The following is an 18,756-nucleotide window of genomic DNA, read 5'->3' on the forward strand; positions in this document are numbered from 1 at the left end:
TTCCATATATATGTGTTAGCATACGGTATTTGTCTTTCTCTTTCTGACTTACTTCACTCTGTATGACAGACTCTAGGTCTATCCGCCTCATTACAAATATCTCAATTTCGTTTCTTTTTATGGCTGAGTAATATTCCATTGTACATATGTGCCACATCTTTATCCATTCATCCGATGATGGACACTTAGGTTGTTTTCATCTCCGGGCTATTGTAAATAGAGCTGCAATGAACATTTTGGTACATGACTCTCTTTGAATTATGGTTTTCTCAGGGTATATGCCCAGTAGTGGGATTGCTGGGTCATATGGTAGTTCTATTTTTAATTTTTTAAGGAACCTCCATACTGTTCTCCACAGTGGCTGGGTCAATTTACATTGCCATCAACAGTGCAAGAGGGTTCCCTTTTCTCCACACCCTCTCCAGCATTTATTGTTTGTCGATTTTTTGATGATGGCCATTCTGACTGGTGTGAGATGATATATCCTTGTAGTTTTGATTTGCATTTCTCTAATGATTAGTGATGTTGAGCATTCTTTCATGTGTTTGTTGGCAATCTGTATATCTTCTTTGGAGAAATGTTTATTTAGGTCTTCTGCCCGTTTTTGAATTGGGTTGTTTGTTTTTTTGTTATTGAGCTGCATGAGCTGCTTATAAATCTTGGAGGTTAATCCTTTGTCAGTTGCTTCATTTGCAAATATTTTCTCCCATTCTGAGGGTTGTCTTTTGGTCTTGTTTATGGTTTCGTTTGCTGTGCAAAAGCTTTGAAGTTTCATCAGGTCCCATTTGTTTATTTTTGTTTTTATTTCCATTTCTCTAGGAGGTGGGTCAAAAAGGATCTTGCTGTGATTTATGTCATAGAGTGTCCTGCCTATGTTTTCCTCTAAGCGTTGGATAGTGTCTGGCCTTACATTTAGGTCTTTAATCCATTTTGAGCTTATTTTTGTGTATGGTGTTAGGGAGTGATCTAATCTCATACTTTTACATGTACTTAGGAACAAGATTTTAATAAGTATGTAAGGACTACATTTTCTGGCAGTATTGTGTAATGCTACCAGTGGAAACTTAAAGGGCTCCTGCAGTAGATATAGAAGAAGGGGGTAAATGCATCTTCCCTAGGATACTAAAAGCATTTAAAACAACCAAGCATATTTTCTTTGGCTAGGTAGCCTAGTTTTGATGATTCTGCAGTTTGATACTTACATGGTTTTGGACAAATTATGTAGCCTCTCATCTATGGATTGCGAAGATTAAGCATTAATACACAAAGTGCTGGGGACAGAGCCTGTTACCTTTACTATTACTGTGTATTCAGTACAAACTTACCAATTATGTTTACATCTGGCAGGTCTCTTCAGTCTGTATAAAATTTTGTCGGGAAAATCTGGAATAATTTTTTCCCCTCCTTTTAGAAGATAGAACCTAAAGGGTTATTATGTCTTTGCTAGCCTCAAGTTTTATAGGAACATCTGAGACATTGTCTTTGTCTCCAAGAAGTACAAATACTACAGACAATGAGAAATTCTAAATAAAAAGTACCTTTTAAAATAATCCTTATAAAGAGTAATCAGCTGATGATCACCCTTCTGTTTAGAAGAAAACTTACAATATTTGTAATATTCGTAAATCACTTGAATAACTTGTATATGATTACCTAGGTTATTCGGTAGTCTTTCAGACCTTTAAGGTTTTAAATCGTTTTTCTGACCTTTTTGAAAAGTTGATGAATGTTTGTTTAGTATTACTCTATACCAACTTTTTATGTTTCCAGATAGAATATTAAACTCATTACATTAATAATAATTTTAGTGGAAAATAAATGTTTCAGCGAGGTTAGTGGCACTGTTTGGCATCTTTACAGATATCTTTAATATCTGGCTTAATGGTTGACAGCTGGGTTCGTAGAACTGCATCTGCATTCAATCTGTTGTGATAGGTTGTTTTCGTTAAAGGATATGAAGGCTATCTAGTTTCACATAGTGTAGTTGGAAAAGGGAATATTAGTAACGTCAAAAAAAAAAAGATATTTGTGGATAATCTTTGATAATACACCAAACTCGGCAAATGGTAATCTGCAGTTTGAAACCATCTCAGACTTTTTGTGCACTGTAACAGTAAAATCCCATTTGTCTATCTTGCACTTGAACGGATCTTTCACCCATGAACGATTTTGTAACATTGTTTAATGGTCAGTTGGAAAATGGCAGCATGAGTTATGTACATGTTCCAAATGTTGACACATTTAAAAAATATATCAATCATATTTGTTAATATGACCATTGATTGAGAAGATCACAGCTTTCTCAAAATTCTAATTTTTGCTTAAAACCTCAGATTTTATCATTGCAACAAATAGTTGGTTGTTTCCTTGAAGTAAGTCTGAATAAACATGGTTCATTAGTTGTTCTTTCAAGCAAAAATGGCAGTGCAATAAAAAGCAAACAGCTGATTGAGCTCAAAACTTACAGTTGCCCAAGTATATTTCCTTGAGACAACTGTTGCACCTTATAAGTGCTTTGTGCGTTATTTCCCATATCATTATACAGAATATCAAAAAGACTTGTACTTAAGGATTAAATTTTAATACAATTAGAGATTTCACTGATCAACGGGGTAAAGCTGTTTTCTCCCCTCTGGCACTTGAGTGCATGATATAAATACTGGTATGTTTGGTGCCACTGCCTTGATTCATGCTAAGACACCAACACTGCAAATAACATGGTAAGGTAAGTAAAAATGTCTTAGTATTTTTATGAAAATATTTTTGACCTCACAGACCCTTGGAGGTGTTCACATTCAGAAACCATTTCCCCTTCCCCAGGGATCATATATCATCCTTTTGGTACAGTATATGTTTTGTTTTAGCACATTCTTTGCATTTTCTTAATGGTGTCGTGTAAAGTACAAAAGTTTTGAATTTTGATGAGGTCCATTTTATCTTTTTTTTTTTCCTTTCATGGGACTGTGCTTTTGGTGTCTTATCTAAGAAATCTTTGCCTAACCTAAGGTGTCGTATTTTCTGTATTTTACGTTTTATCGTTTTTTCTCTTCCATTTAAGTCTATGATCTGTTTAAGGTTAATTTGTGTATGGTATGAAGTGTAGTGCTTGCATGTAGATACGCAGCACCTGGCTTGCCTTTCCCCAAAGAATTAATTGCATTGGCACCTTTGATAACAATCTGTTGACCATAGTAAAAGGATTTATTTTAGGACTCTGAATTCTGTTCTATTCATCTATATCTGTCCTTATGCCAATACTACACTATCTTGATAATTGTAACTTTATGGTGAGTATTGGAATCCATAAGAAAGTCCTTCAACTTTGTTCTTTGTCAAAACTGTTTTGGTGGTTATAGGTCTTTTGCATTTCCATGTAGATTTTAGGATCTACTCATCAGCTGCAAAAAGTATGGTACATTTTTATTTATTGAGGTAAGATTGGTATATAACACCATAAAAATCTCAGGTGTACAACGTTGTAAATTGATATTTGTATACGCTACAAAAGTAATCACCACCATAAGTCTAATTACTATTCATCACCATACAGTTGATTCCCTTAACCCATTTTGCCCTCCCTCCCAATCCCGTTGTCTTCTGTTAAGCACCAATCTGTTCTCTGTATCTATGAGTTTTTGTTTTGCTTGTTTTGTTTTTTAGATTCCACATATAAGTGAAAACACATGGTATTTGTCTTTCACTTAACAAAATACCCTCAGGGTCCATCCATGTCTTAGATGCCATGTCTTTTATGGCCAGTATTCCATTGCATGTATGTAACTCATCTTCTTTATCTGTTCACTTCTTTTGTTTTTTTTCTTTTTTTTTCTTTTTTTGCGGTATGCAGGCCTCTCACTGCTGTGGCCTCTCCCGCTGCGGAGCACAGGCTCTGGAAGTGCAGGCTCGGCGGCCATGGCCCACAGGCCCAGCCGCTCCGCGGCACGTGGGATCCTCCCGGACCGGGGCACGAACCCATGTCCCCTGCATCGGCAGGTGGACTCTGAACCACTGCGCCACCAGGGAAGCCCCTATCTGTTCACTTATTGATGGACACTTAGGTTGTTTCGATATCTTGGCTATAGTAAATAATGCTGAATATTATTTACAGAAATGAACATAGAGGTGCATATATCTTTTTTTTTTTTGAATAAGGCATGTCACTTTATTCAAGGAACCAGAACCTCTTAAGGAAAATAAAATGTGTATTTAAATAGCTATAACACAAATGAATATCATGATGGTGAAACAAACTGCTAATATAATTGTGAGAAAGAGAATTTGCAGCTAGGATTGCATGTATCTTTTTAATTTGTTTTCATATTCTTCAGATAAATACCCAGAAGTTGAATAGCTGGATCATATGACAGTGTCTTTCTTTCTTCCTTCCTTCCTTCCTTCCTTCCTTTCTTTTTCTTTCTTTTTCTTCCTTCCTTCCTTCCTTCCTTCCATCCTTTCTGTCTTTCTTTCCTCTCTCTCTCTCCCTCTCCCTCTCCCTCTCCCTCTCTCCCTTATCCCTCTCTCCGCTCTCTGTTTTTGGCTGCATTGGGTCTTCGTTACTGCGTGTGGACTTTTTCTAGTTGCAGCAAGTGGGGGCTGCTCTTCATTGCGGTGCATGGGTTTCTCATTGCGGTGGCTTCTCGTTGCTGAGCATGGGCTCTAGACATGTGGGCTTCAGTAGTTGTGGCTCACGGACTCTAGAATCACAGGCTCAGTAGTTGTGGTGCATGGGCTTAGTTGCGCCACGATATGTGGAATCTTCCCGGACCAGGGCTCGAACCCATGTCCCCTGCATTGGCCGGTGGATTCTTAACCATTGCGCCACCAGGGAAGTCTGGCAGTGTTATACTTAATTTTTTGAGGAACCTCCATACTGTCTTCCAGATTGGCTGCACCAATTTAAAATTCCCACCAACAGTGAACAAGTATTTCCTTTTCTCCACATCCTCTCCAACACTTGTTATTTCTTGTCTTTTTGATCATAGCCATTCTAACAGTTTTGACGTGATAATTCATATGTCCTTTTAGTTTCATTTCCCTGATAGTGATGTTGAGCATCTTTTAATGTGCCCCTTGACCGTCTGGATGTCTTCTTTGAAAAAATATATATTCAGATCCTCTGCCTGTTTTTTTTTTTAAACATCTTCATTGGAGTATAATTGCTTTACAACGGTGTGTTAGTTTCTACTGTATAACAAAGTGAATCAGCTATACATATACATATGTTCCCGTATCTCTTCCTTCTTGCTTCTCCTTCCCTCTCACCCTCCCTATCCCACCCCTCTAGGTGGTCACAAAGCACCGAGCTGATCTCCCTGTGCTATGTGGCTGCTTCCCACTAGCTATCTGTTTTACATTGGTAGTGCACATATGTCCATGCCATGCTCGCACTTTGTGCCAGCTTACCCTTCCCCCTCCCTGTATCCTCAAGTCCATTCTCTAGTAGGTCTCATCTTTATTCCCGTCTTGCCCCCAGGTTCTTCATGACCATTTTTTGTTGTTGTTTTTTAGATTCCATATGTATGTGTTAGCATACGGTATTTGTTATTCTCTTTCTGACTTCACTGTATGACACACTCTAGGTCCATCCACCTCATTACAAATAAATCAATTTCGTTTCTTTTTATGGCTGAGTAATATTCCATTGTATATATGTGCCACATCTTCTTTATCCATTCATCTGTCGGTGGACACTTAGGTTGCTTCCATGTCCTGGCTATTGTAAATAGAGCTGCAGTGAACATTGTGGTACATGAGTTTTTGAATTACGGTTTTCTCAGGGTATATGCCCAGTAGTGGGATTGCTGGGTTCTATGGTAGTTGTATTTTCAGCTCTTTAAGGAGCCTCCATACTGTTCTCCATAGTGGCTGTATCAATTTACATTTCCACCAACATTCCCACCAACATTCCCACAGCAGTGCAAGAGGGTTCCCTTTTCTCCACACCCTCTCCAGCATTTACTGTTTGTCGATTTTTAGATGATGGCCATTCTGACTGGTGTGAGATGATATCTCATTGTAGTTTTGATTTGCATTTCTCTAATGATTAATGATGCTGAGCATTCTTTCACGTGTTTGTTGGCAATCTGTATATCTTCTTTGGAGAAATGTCTATTTAGGTCTTCTGCCCATTTTTGGATTGGGTTGTTTGTTTTTTTGTTATTGAGCTGCATGAGCTGCTTGTAAATTTTGGAGATTAATCCTTTGTCAGTTGCTTCATTTGCAAATATTTTCTCCCATTCTGAGGGTTGTCTTTTGGTCTTGTTTATGGTTTCGTTTGCTGTGCAAAAGCTTTGAAGTTTCATTAGGTCCCATTTGTTTATTTTTGTTTTTATTTCCATTTCTCTAGGAGGTGGGTCAAAAAGGATCTTGCTGTGAATTATGTCATAGATTGTTCTCCTGTGTTTCCCTCTAATACTTTTATAGTGTCTGGCCTTACATTTAGGTCTTTAATCCATTTTGAGCTTTTTTTTGTGTATGGTGTTAGGAAGTTTTCTAATTTCATTCTTTTACATGTAGCTGTGCAGTTTACCCAGCACCACTTATTGAAGAGACTGTCTTTTCTCCATTGTATATTCTTCCCTCCTTTATCAAAGATAAGGTGTCCATATGTGCGTGGGTTTATCTCTGTACTTTCTTCCTGTTCCATTGATCTATATTTCTGTTTTTGTGCCAGTAACATACTATCTTGATTACTGTAGTTTTGTAGTACAGTCAGAAGTCAGGGAGCCTGATTCCTCCAGATCCGTTTTTGTTTCTCAGGGTTGCTTTGGCTATTTGGGATGTTTTGTGTTTCCATATAAATTGTGAACTTTTTTGTTCTAGTTCTATGAAAAATGCCAATGGTAGTTTGATAGGGATTGCATTGCACCTTTAGATTGCATTGGGTAGTATAGTCATTTTCACAGTGTTGATTCTTCCAATGCAAGAACATGGTATATCTCTCCATCTGTTTGTATCATCTTTAATCTCTTTCATCAGTATCTTATAATTTTCTGCATACAGCTCTTTTGTCTCCTTAGGTAGGTTTATTCCTAGATATTTTATTCTTTTTGTTTCAAGGGTAAATGGGAGTGTTTTCTTAATTTCACTTTCAGATTTTTCATCATTACTGTATAGGAATGCAAGAGATTTCTGTTCATTAATTTTGTATCCTGCTACTTTACCAAATTCATTGATTAGCTCTAGTAGTTTTCTGGTAGCATCTTTAGGATTCTCTATGTATAGTATCATGTCATCTGCAAACAGTAACAGCTTTATTTCTTCTTTTCCGATTTGGATTCCTTTTATTTCTTTTTCTTCACTGATTGCTGTGGCTAAAACTTCCAAAATTATGTTGAATAATAGTGGTGAGAGTGGGCAACCTTGTCTTGTTACTGATCTTAGTGGAAATGGTTTCACTTTTTCACCACTGAGGACTATGTTGGCTCTTGGTTTGTCATATATGGCCTTTATTATGTTGAGGTAAGTTCCATCTGTGCCTACTTTCTGGAGGGTTTTTATCATAAATCGGTGTTGAATTTTGTCGAAAGCTTTTTCTGCATCGATTGAGATGATCATATGGTTTTTCTCCTTCAATTTGTTAATATGGTGTATCACATTGATTGATTTGTGTATATTGAATCCTTGCATTCCTGGGATAATCCCCACATGATCATGCTGTATGATCCTTTTAATGTGCTGTTGGATTCTGTTTGCTAGTATTCTCTTCAGCATCTTTGCATCTATTTTCATCAGTGATATTGGCTTGTAGTTTTCTTTCTTTGTGACATCTTTGTCTGGTTTTGGTATCAGGGTGATGGTGGCCTCATGAAATGAGTTTTGGGAGTGTTCCTCCCTCTGCTATATTTTGGAAGAGTTTGAGAGGCATAGGTGTTAGCTCTTCTCTAAACGTTTGATAGAATTTGCCTGTGAAGCCATCTGGTCCTGGGCTTTTGTTTGTTGGAAGATTTCTAATCACATTTTTAATTTCAGTGCTTGTGATTGGTCTGTTCATGTTTTCTATTTCTTCCTGGTTCAGTCTCAGAAAGTTGTGCATTTCTAAGAATTTGTCCATTTCTTCCAGGTTGTCCATTTTATTGGCATACAGTTGCTTGTAGTAATCTCTCATGATCCTTGGTATTTCTGCAGTGTCAGTTGTTACTTCTCCTTTTTCATTTCTAATTCTGTTGATTTGAGTCTTCTCCCTTTTTTTCTTGATGAGTCTGGCTAATGGTTTATCAATTTTGTTTATCTTCTCAAAGAACCAGCTTTTAGTTTTATTGATCTTTGCTACTGTTTCCTTAATTTCTTTTTCATTTATTTCTGATCTGATCTTAATGATTTCTTTCCTTCTGTTAACTTTGGGGTGTTTTTGTTCTTCTTTCTCTAATTGCTTTAGGTGTAAGTTACGTTGTTTATTCGAGATGTTTCGTGTTTCTTAAGGTAGGATTGTATTGCTATAAACTTCCCTCTTAGAACTGCTTTTGCTGCATCCCATAGGTTTTGGGTCGTCGTGTTTTCATTGTCATTTGTTTCTAGGTATTTTTTGATTTCCTCTTTGATTTCTTCAGTGATCTCTTGGTTATTAAGTACTGTATTGTTTAGCCTCCATGTGTTTGTATTTTTTACAGATTTTTTTCCTGTAATTGGTATCTAGTCTTATAGCGTTGTGGTAGGAAAAGATACTTGATACAATTTCAATTTTCTTAAATTTACCAAGGCTTGATTTGATCTATCCTGGAGAATGTTCCGTGAGCACTTGAGATGAAAGTGTATTCTTCAGTTTTTGGATGGAATGTTCTATAAATATCAATTAAGTCCATCTTGTTTAATGTATAATTTAAAGCTTGTGTTTCGTTATTTATTTTCATTTTTGATGATCTGTCCATTGGTGAAACTGGGGTGTTAAAATATGCTACTATGATTGTGTTACTGTCAATTTCCCCTTTTATGGCCGTTAGCATTTGCCTTATGTATTGAGGTGCTCCTATGTTGGGTGCATAAATATTTACATTTGTTATATCTTCTTCTTGGATCGATCCCTTGATCATTATGTAGTGTCCTTCTTTGTCTCTTGTAATAGTCTTTGTTTTAAAGTCTATTTTGTCTGATATGAGAATTGCTACTCCAGCTTTCTTTTCATTTCCATTTGCATGGAATATCTTTTTCCGTCCCCTCACTTTCAGTCTGTTTGTGTCCCTAGGTCTGAAGTGGGCCTCTTGTAGACAGCATATATATGGATCTTGTTTTTGTATCCATTCAGCCAGTCTGTGTCTTTTGGTTGCAGCATTTAATCCATTTTCATTTAAGGTAATTATCAATATGTATGTTCCTATTACCATTTTCTTAATTGTTTTGGGTTTGTTATTGTAGGTCCTTTCCTTCTCTTGTGTTTCCGGCCTAGAGAAGTTCCTTTAGCATTTGTTGTAAAGCTGGTTTGGTTGTGCTGAATTCTCTTAGTTTTTGCTTCTCTGTAAAGCTTTTAATTTCTCCATCGAATCTGAATGAGATCCTTGCTGGGTAGAGTAATCTTGGTTGTAGGTTTTTCCCCTTCATCACTTTAAATATGTCCTGCCACTCCCTTCTGGCTTGCAGGGTTTCTGCTGGAAGATCAGCTGTTAACCTTATGGGGATTCCCTTGTGTGTTATTTTTCCCTTGCTGCTTTTAATATTTTTTCTTTGTGTTCAGTTTTTGATAGTTTGTTTAATATGTGTCTTGGCATGTTTCTCCTTGGATTTATCCTGTATGGTACTCTCTGTGCTTCCTGGACTTGATTAACTATTTCCTTTCCCATATTAGCGAAGTTTCAACTATAATCTCTTCAAATATTTTCTAGTCCCTTTCTTTTTCTCTTCTTCTTCTGGGACCCCTGTAATTCGAAGGTTGGTGCGTTTAATGTTGTCCCAGAGGTCTCTGAGACTGTCCTCAGTTCTTTTCATTCTTTTTTCTTTATTCTGCTCTGCAGTAGTTATTTCCACTATTTTATCTTCCAGGTCACTTATCCGTTCTTCTGCCTCAGTTATTTTGCTATTGATCCCTTCTAGAGAATTTTTTATTTCATTTATTGTGTTGTTCATCATTGTTTGTTTGCTCTTTAGTTCTTCTATGTCCTTGTTAAACGTTTCTTGTATTTTCTTCATTCTATTTACAAGATTTTGGATCATCTTTACTATCATTTTTCTGAATTCTTTTTCAGGTAGACTGCCTATTTCCTCTTCATTTGTTAAGTCTGGTGGGTTTTTACCTTGCTCCCTCATTGGCTCTGTCTTCTCATTTTGCTTATTTTACTGTGTTTGGGGTCTCCTTTTTTGCAGGCTGCAGTTTCATAGTTCCCGTTGTTTTTGGTGTCTGCCCCAAGTGGCTAAGGTTTGTTCAGTCGGTTGTGTGGGCTTACTGGTGGAGGTAACTAGTGCCTGTGTTCTTGTGGATGAGGCTGGATCTTGTCTTTCTGGTGGGCAGGTCCACGTCTGGTGGTGTGTTTTGGGATGTCTGTGGCCTTACAATGATTTTAGGCGGCCTCTCTGATAATGGGTGGGGTTGTGTTCCTGTCTTGCTAGTTGTTTGGCATAGGGTGTCCAGCACTGTAGCTTGCTGGTCGTTGAGTGGAGCTGGGTCTTGGTGTTGAGATGGGGATCTCTGGGAGAGTTTCGCCTTTTGATATTACGTGGAGCTGGGAGGTCTCTTGTGGACCAATGTCCTGAAGTTGGCTCTCCCACCTCAGAGGTGCAGCCCTGATGCCTGGCTGGAGCACCAAGAACCTGACATCCACACAGATCAGAATAAAAGGGAGGAAAAAAGAGAAAGAAGATGGTAAAAATAAAATTATTAAAATAAAAAATAATTATTAAAAAAATTTTTAATAATAAATAAAGGAAAGTAGAGAGCAACTAAACCAAAAACCAAATCCACCAATGATAACAAGCACTAAAAACTATACAAAACAAAACAAAACAAAACGGGCAGACAGAACCCTAGGACAAATGGTAAAAGCAAAGCTATACAGACAGAATCACACAGAAGCATACACACTCACAAAAAGAGAACAAGGGAAAAAATATATATCGTTTCTCCCAGAGTCCACCTCCTCAATTTGGGATCATTCATTGTTTATTCAGGTGTTCCACAGATGCAGTATACATCAAGTTGTTTGTGGAGATTTAATCCGCTGCTCCTGAGGCTCCTGGGAGAGATTTCCCTTTCTCTTGTTTGTTTGCATGGCTACTGGGGCTCAGCTTTGGATTTGGTCTCGCTTCTGCGCGTAGGTCGCCTGAGGGCATCTGTTCTTTGCTCAGACAAGACGGGGTTAAAGGAGCCGCTGATTCGGGGGCTCTGGCTCACTCAGGCCGGGGGGAAAGGAGGGTTTTGTAGTGCGGGGCGAGCCTGCGGTGGCAGAAGCCGGTGTGATGTTGCAACAGCCTGAGGCACGCTGTGTGTTCTCCCAGGAAAGTTGTCCCTGGATCATGGGACCCTGGCAGCGGCGGGCTGCACAGGCTCCCGGGAGGGAAGGTGTGGATAGTGAACTGTGCTGGCACACAGGCTTCTTGGTGGCGGCAGCAGCAACCTTAGCGTCCCATGCCCGTCTCTGGGGTCCGCACTGTTAGCCGTGGCTCGCGCCCGTCTCTGGAGCTCCTTTAAGCAGCGCTCTTAATCCCCTCTCCTCGTGCACCAGGAAACAAAGAGGGAAGAAAAAGCTTCTTGCCTCTTCGGCAGGTCCAGACTTTTTCCCGGACTCCCTCTCGGCTAGCTGTGGCGCACTAGCCCCCTTCAGGCTGTGTTCACGAAACCAACCCCAGTCCTCTCTCTGGGATCCGACCAAAGCCTGACCCTCAGCTCCCAGCCCCCTCCCGCCCCGGCGGGTGAGCACACAAGCCTCTCGGGCTGGTGAGCGCCGGTCGGCACCGATCCTCTGTGCGGGAATCTCCCCGCTTTGCCCTCCGCACCCCTGTTGCTGCGCTCTCCTCCGCGGCTCCGAAGCTCCCCGCTCCGCCTCCCGCAGTCTCCGCCCGCGAAGGGGCTTCCTAGTGTGTGGAAGCCTTTCCTCCTTCACAGCTCCCTCCCACTGGTGCAGGTCCCGTCCCTATTCTTTTGTCTCTGTTTTTTCTTTTGCCCTACCCGGGTACATGGGTAGTTTCTTGCCTTTTGGGAGGTCTGAGGTCTTCTGCCAGCGTTCAGTAGCTGTTCTGTAGGAGTTGTTCCACATGTAGATGTATTTTTGATGTATTTGTGGGGAGGAAGGTTATCTCCAAGTCTTACTCCTCCGCCATCTTGAAGCTCCTTGTCTCCCCTGCCTGTTTTTTAAATGCTTGCTTTGTTGTTGTTGAGTTCTGTAAATTCTTTGTATATTTTGGGTATTAACCTCTTATCAGATATATGATTTGCTAATATCTTCTCCCATTCCATAGGTTACCTTTTCATTTTGTTGGTTTCCTTTGCTGTGCAGAAGCTTTTTAGTTTGATGTAGTCTTATTTATTTTGCTTGCTTCCTTTGCTTTTGGAGTCAGATCTAAAAAGATATTGCTAAGACTGATGCCAAGGAGGTTACTGCCTATGTTTCTTTTAGAAATTTTATGGTTTCAGGTCTTACATTCAAGCCTTTAATCCACTTTGTGTTAATTTTTGTGTAAGATAATGGTCTAGTTTCATTCTTTTGCATGTAGCTGCCCAGTTTCTCGACACAATTTATTAAAGAGACTGTCCTTTTCCCCATTGTATGTTCTTGGCTCCTTTGTCATAAGTCAATTGTCCATATATTTGTGGGTTTATTTCTGGACTCTCTATTCTGTTCCATTGATCAGTGTGTCTTTTTTTATACCAATCGCATACTGTTTTGATTACTATAGCTTTGTAGTATAGTTTGAAATCAAGGATCATGATACTTCCAGCTCTGTTCTACTTTCTCAACATTGCTTTGGCTATTCAGGGTCTTTGTGGTTCCATACAAATTTTAGAATTTGTTCTATTTCTGTTTAAAATGTCACTAGAATTTTTATAAGAATTGCATTGAATCTGTAGATTGCATTAGGTAGTATGGACACCTTAACAATATTCTTCCAATCCATGAGCACGGAATATGTTTTCATTTCTGTCTTCTTGAATTTCCTTAATCTTGTCTTACACTTTTTTTTGGTTGGGGGCATGCCACACGGCATGGCTTGGCATGGAGGATCTTAGTTCCCCGACCAGGGATTGAAAAACCCACCCCCCCTGCAGTGGAAGCATGGAGTCTTAACCACTGAACTGCCAGGGAAGTTCTGTCTTACAGTTTTCAATATGTAGGTCTTTTACTTCCTTGGTTAAATACCTAAGTATTTTATTCTTTTTGATACAATTGTAAATGGGATTGTTTTCTTAATTTCTCTCTCTGATAGTTTGTTACAAATGTATGGAAACACCACATATTTCTGTATATTAATTTTGTATCCTGCAACTTTACTGAATTTGTATATTTCCAACAGTTTTTTGGTAGAGTTTTTAGGGTTTTCTTTATATAGTGGTGTGTCATCTTCAAATAGTGACAGTTTTACTTCTTTCTTTACACTTTGATTGCCTTTTCTTTTTCTTGCTTAATTGCTGTGCTAGAACTTCCAATACTATGTTGGCTTTTTTTTGGCCATGCTGCACGGCTTGTGGGATCTTATTCCCCGAGCAGGGATTGAACCCATGCCCTTGGCAGTGAAAGCACAGAATCCTAACCACAGGACTGCCAGGCCTCCAATACTATGTTGAATACAAATGGCAAGAGTGGGCATCCCTGTCTTGTTCCTAATCTTTATAATATTATTTTTACCCTTCAAAAATGTGGTACATTCTTAAATGTAGAAACTCCCTTTAAAAACAACCTCATATAACATATTTAATGAACCCATAATGAATGTAGTATGGTGTAAAAAAAAATTTTGTTATAGCATATAATCCTGAATAGAAGAAAACACTAGTTTTCTAAACTTTTACATGATTGGATTATATTAACAAAACTATTCATAGAAAATACTATTGGAGAACTGACACACTTTCCACCTATGGTTGTTTATTGCTCACCTAGAATATAAGCAAGATATTGTACTGTTTCCTAACATAAATTTATTCCTTAAAAAAAAATGCTAACTAACATCCTACAAAGGTAGCATCCTTAAGTATCATTGTATGCAGTTTCTTTTAAAAACTTTGTAGTAAAAGTAGGAGTCTTTCTCTTGGTTATTCATCCATAAGTCTATCAACCTTCTGTCTACCTACCTGTTTATTGTGGGAAACTTCATTTTTTTGTGCTAGCTGGTGGTTTTTAATATTCACTTCAAAAAGGTGCTTTGTGTGGGCTTCCCTGGTGGCGCAGTGGTTGAGAGTCCGCCTGCCGATGCAGGGGACACGGGTTCATGCCCCGGTCCGGGAAGATTCCACATGCCACGGAGGGGCTAGGCCCGTGAGCCATGGCCGCTGAGCCTGCGCGTCCGGAGCCTGTGCTCCGCAAGAGGAGAGGCCACAACAGTGAGAGGCCCGCATACCGCAAAAAAAAAACAAAAAAAACACAAAAAACGAAAAGGTGCTTTGTAGATTCTGCAGAAAAGAAAGTACTTTATATTACATTAGGCAGGTTGAAGCTCCCAAGAAATTGATTTTTTGTTTTTATGTATTGCATAATGTTTTGATTTGAAAACGTAATACTTTTTACAACATTTGAACATTGTTGTGTTAATCAATATTCAAATGCTTTTTAAAATAGCTCACTTTAGTATATTCCTTCTTGGTAAATAAATACTTTCTGAAGATTTACAAGTTAATTCACTTGGTGGGAAGGGCATCTGAGTGAACCTGCCCCCTACCAATCTTGTGGTATGCATTTGCACCAGTACAGTTTTGAATTTTGCATTTTTTAATCAATTCTATTTTCTTGCCTGGTTCCTCATATTTTTTTCTTATTTTTAATATCACTAAATAATTATATCCCATTTGTGCCTATTTTAAAAAATACGTATATACATCTTGCATTAATTTGAGTGTGATTTATTATACATCCATGGTCCATTCAGATATATTTTTGACTAATCATTTACTCATTCATTTACCTTTTTTAGTGTTCACTCCAAAGGATAAGATATTCATCCCCTTCCCCTAAATACTAAATAAATTAATGATAATTTAATTTAAAGGAAAACTTGATTAACTTTATGTGCTCAATAACTATCTCTTCTATTTTTGTTTCCTCTTCAATGAATGACCTTGCCTTGGCTTATAACCCAGTGAACTTCACAGGGATCTACCATCTCCCTCTAAAGGATTTACCTTTAGACCCTGAAGTGTGCTTTAGAAAATCTTTCTCATGATCCCTTTAAAAGGAGGAAGCCAGTCCAATAGAGAATGAAAGACCTAGAGGCCTAAACTCTTTTGAGAAAGGTTTAATTGTATATTTCCTATGTCTCCTTGAGAGCTGCTGGGTGCCCAGGAAGGAATTTTGTCAAACTGGAGAGATGTTTGAAGGCAGTATTAGTCATTGGTCCATGTAGTTCATGGTGTTTCTGTTCTACAGAGGCTCAGAGAATTTGGATTAATTGCTCATGGTCACAATAGCCAGTGAGCAGAGAAGCAGAAAGTAAACATGGTATTTTACTCCTGATCCTATGACAATTCTATTTTACTCAATTGTAGAACTATGAATTTCCCTTCAAAATCTATCAATTCCCTTTGTTCTTTTGCTAGTTGCCCCTTTTCTTCATATGCCTTCTGAATTTGAGCTATACAAAATTTCAGGCATGGGTAGTATACTGAAATTCATAACATTGTCTCTAAGAGGTTAAGGGGAATTCCCTGGCAGTCCAGTGGTTAGGACTCTGCGCTTCCACTGAAGGGAGCATGGGTTCGATCCCTGGGTGGGGAACTAGGATCCCGCAAGCCGCCCAGTGGAGAAATTTGAAAAACAATGAAAAGTATCTAAGATATAATGCACCCATAAACCTACCATCTAAGATAATTATTAAAATTTTCGTGTATGTCAGAATGTTTTATATGTATAACTTCATGTAATTATCATCAAGATGGGTATGTTTTATAGTCTGAGTTTTTATTTAACTCTATCAGACATCTTCCAATGTCAAAGATTCTATGATATTTAAAATATTTTAATATAGTCCAGTGTATAAATATACTATTAATCTATTTTGCATGTTTAGATTGCTTTCAATTTCTTAAAAGATATGTCTGTGATGATACTATATTTAATCTTGGCCTTCTTTTCAACCTTGGAACCAGTCTGGAAGTCAGGCAACTAAACTTGTTAAAACTGTCTAAGTAAATAATAAACAAGCTCTGATTGAAGTGATACGGACTTCTCCTAAAGTAGTGTAAATTTAAATTCATGGAAACTTTGACTTGCAGAGTGATAGAGCTTTTAATCTCTGTCATTCAGCCTTGGGTTTGGAACTAAGTCCCATCATATATTAACTGTCACCTTGGGTGAGTCATTAATCTGTATAATACAGTCTCAGTTTCCTATCCATGAAGTAGCAATGGCCTACCTCACAGAGTCATTGTTAAGATTAAGACAGTGCTTGATATGTAGTGAGCACTCCGTTTAAGCCATTTTTAATCTACTTTTTTTCCTTTCTCCCGAAAAGTTGAAAAGGCAAGTCTCACTACTTCAGCTTTTGTAAATACATTACCTGTTATTCATTTTTGTGGCATAGTTACAAAAGTATCTAAAAACAAAATAAAATACAGGTTAAAATGTACCCTGTGTACATGGCAAAAACCACGTGTTTCTAAATGGTTAAGGGTGTGTGGATCCATAGTGGGAAGAATTGCATTGTAAAGGACAGTAACTGGGACAACTGGTGAAATTTGAATACTGACCATATATTAGGTAACATTATGACATTATAAAATTTCCTGAATTTGTAGTTGTATTGTGGATATGTATGTGTAGTTTTGTAAGAAACTGCCAAACTGTTTTCTAGATTGGCCTATACCTTTTTACCAGCAATGTATGAGGGATTCAGTTTCTACACAACCTCACCAGCATTTGGTATTTTGAACATTTTAAAAATTTTAGCCATTCAGATAGGTATATGATGATATCTCATTGTGGTTTTTTTATTTGGTGGCATCGGGTCTTAGTTGCGGCATGCAGGATCTTTTGTTGTGGCGCGCAGGCTCCTCAGTAGTTGCAGTGCGTGGGCTCCAGAGCACACAGGCTTCAGTAGTTGCGGCACATGGGCTTTCTAGTTGTGGTGCATGGGGTCTCTAGTTGTGGTGTGCAGGTTTTCTCTCTAGTTGCAGTGCATGGGCTTCTCTAGTTGTGGTGCACAGGCTCAGTAGTTGCAGCTCACGGGCTCCAGAGCTCACGGGCTCTCTAGTTGTGGTGCATGGGCTTCTCTCTAGTTGTGGCATGCAGTCTCTCTAGTTGTGGTGCACAGGCTCTCTAGTTGTGGTGTGCAGGCTTAGTTGCCCTGCAGCATGTGGGATCTTAGTTCCCTGATCAAGGATAGAACCTGTGTCCTCTGCATTGGAAGGTAGATTCTTAACCACTGGACCACCAGGGAAGTCCCTCATTGTGTTTTTGTTTTTGTTTTTTTAATATTTTTAGCTGCGTTGGGTCTTCGTTGTTGCGCGCAGGCTTTCTCTAGTTGTGCCGAGCGGGGGCTACTCTTTGTTGCAGTGTGCGGGCTTCTCATTGCGGTGGCTTCTGTTGCTGCGGAGCAGGGGCTCTAGGCATGCCGGCTTCAGTAGTTGTGGCATGCCGGCTTCAGTAGTTGTGGCATGCGGGCTCAGTAATTGTGGCTCACGGGCTCTAGAGAGCAGGCTCAGTAGTTGTGGCGCATGGGCTTAGTTGCTCCGCGGCATGTGGGATCTTCCCGGACCAGGGCTCGAACCCGTGTCTCCTGCATTGGCAGGTGGATTCTTAACCACTGTGCCACCAGGGAAGCCCCCTCATTGTGGTTTTAATTCATATTTTCCTAATGGCTAATGATGTTGCATCTTTTAATGTGTTTAATTTCCAGCTGTATATCCTCTCTAGTGGAACATCTATTCATATTATTTGGCCATTTTCTAATTGGATTATTTGTTTCTCTGCTATTGAGTTTAGAGAATTCTTTATAGATTCTACATCCAAGTCTTTTGTCAGATATATGGTTTGCAGATATTTTCTCCCAGTCTTGGCTTCTCTTTCTGTCTTCTTAAAAAGGTCTAAAGTTTTAAATTTTGATGAAGTTCAATTTATTGATTTTTTCTTTTATGAATTATACTTTTAGTGTTGTGTGTAAGAACTCTTCACTTAGCCCTGTGTCCCACAGACTTTTTCCTATGATTTCTTCTAAAAGTTTTATAATTTTATGTTTTACCTTTAAACCTATAATCCATTAATTTTTATGTAAAGTTATGAGGTTTAGGCTGAGGTTCCTTCTATTTATTTATTATTTTGTTTATGGATGTCCAATTGCTTTAGCAATTTGTTGAAATTTTTCTTTTCAACCATTTGTTGAAAAGACTTTCCATCCTGCATCAAATTTGCTTTTGCATATTTTCTGAAAAAAAAATCACTTGAGTGTGCTTGTGGGTCTCTTTGGGGGTTCTCTGTTCTCTTCCATTGGTTTATGTGTTTATCCCTCCACCAATATGTAAAGTGGGTATGTAAGAATATGTCTTTTTTCTTAAGAGATACATCAGAACGATTTGGTCGTGATACCTGCAATTTGTTCTTAAATGGTTAAGCTAAAAGGAAAGACACACAGATAAACAAATGTGACAAAATATTAACACCTAAAGACAATAGAAGAAGGGTATACGAG

The sequence above is a fragment of the Lipotes vexillifer genome, unplaced genomic scaffold (assembly GCF_000442215.2).
Source record: "Lipotes vexillifer unplaced genomic scaffold, Lipotes_vexillifer_v1.1 scaffold90, whole genome shotgun sequence".
Taxonomy (NCBI): Eukaryota; Metazoa; Chordata; class Mammalia; order Artiodactyla; family Lipotidae; genus Lipotes; species Lipotes vexillifer.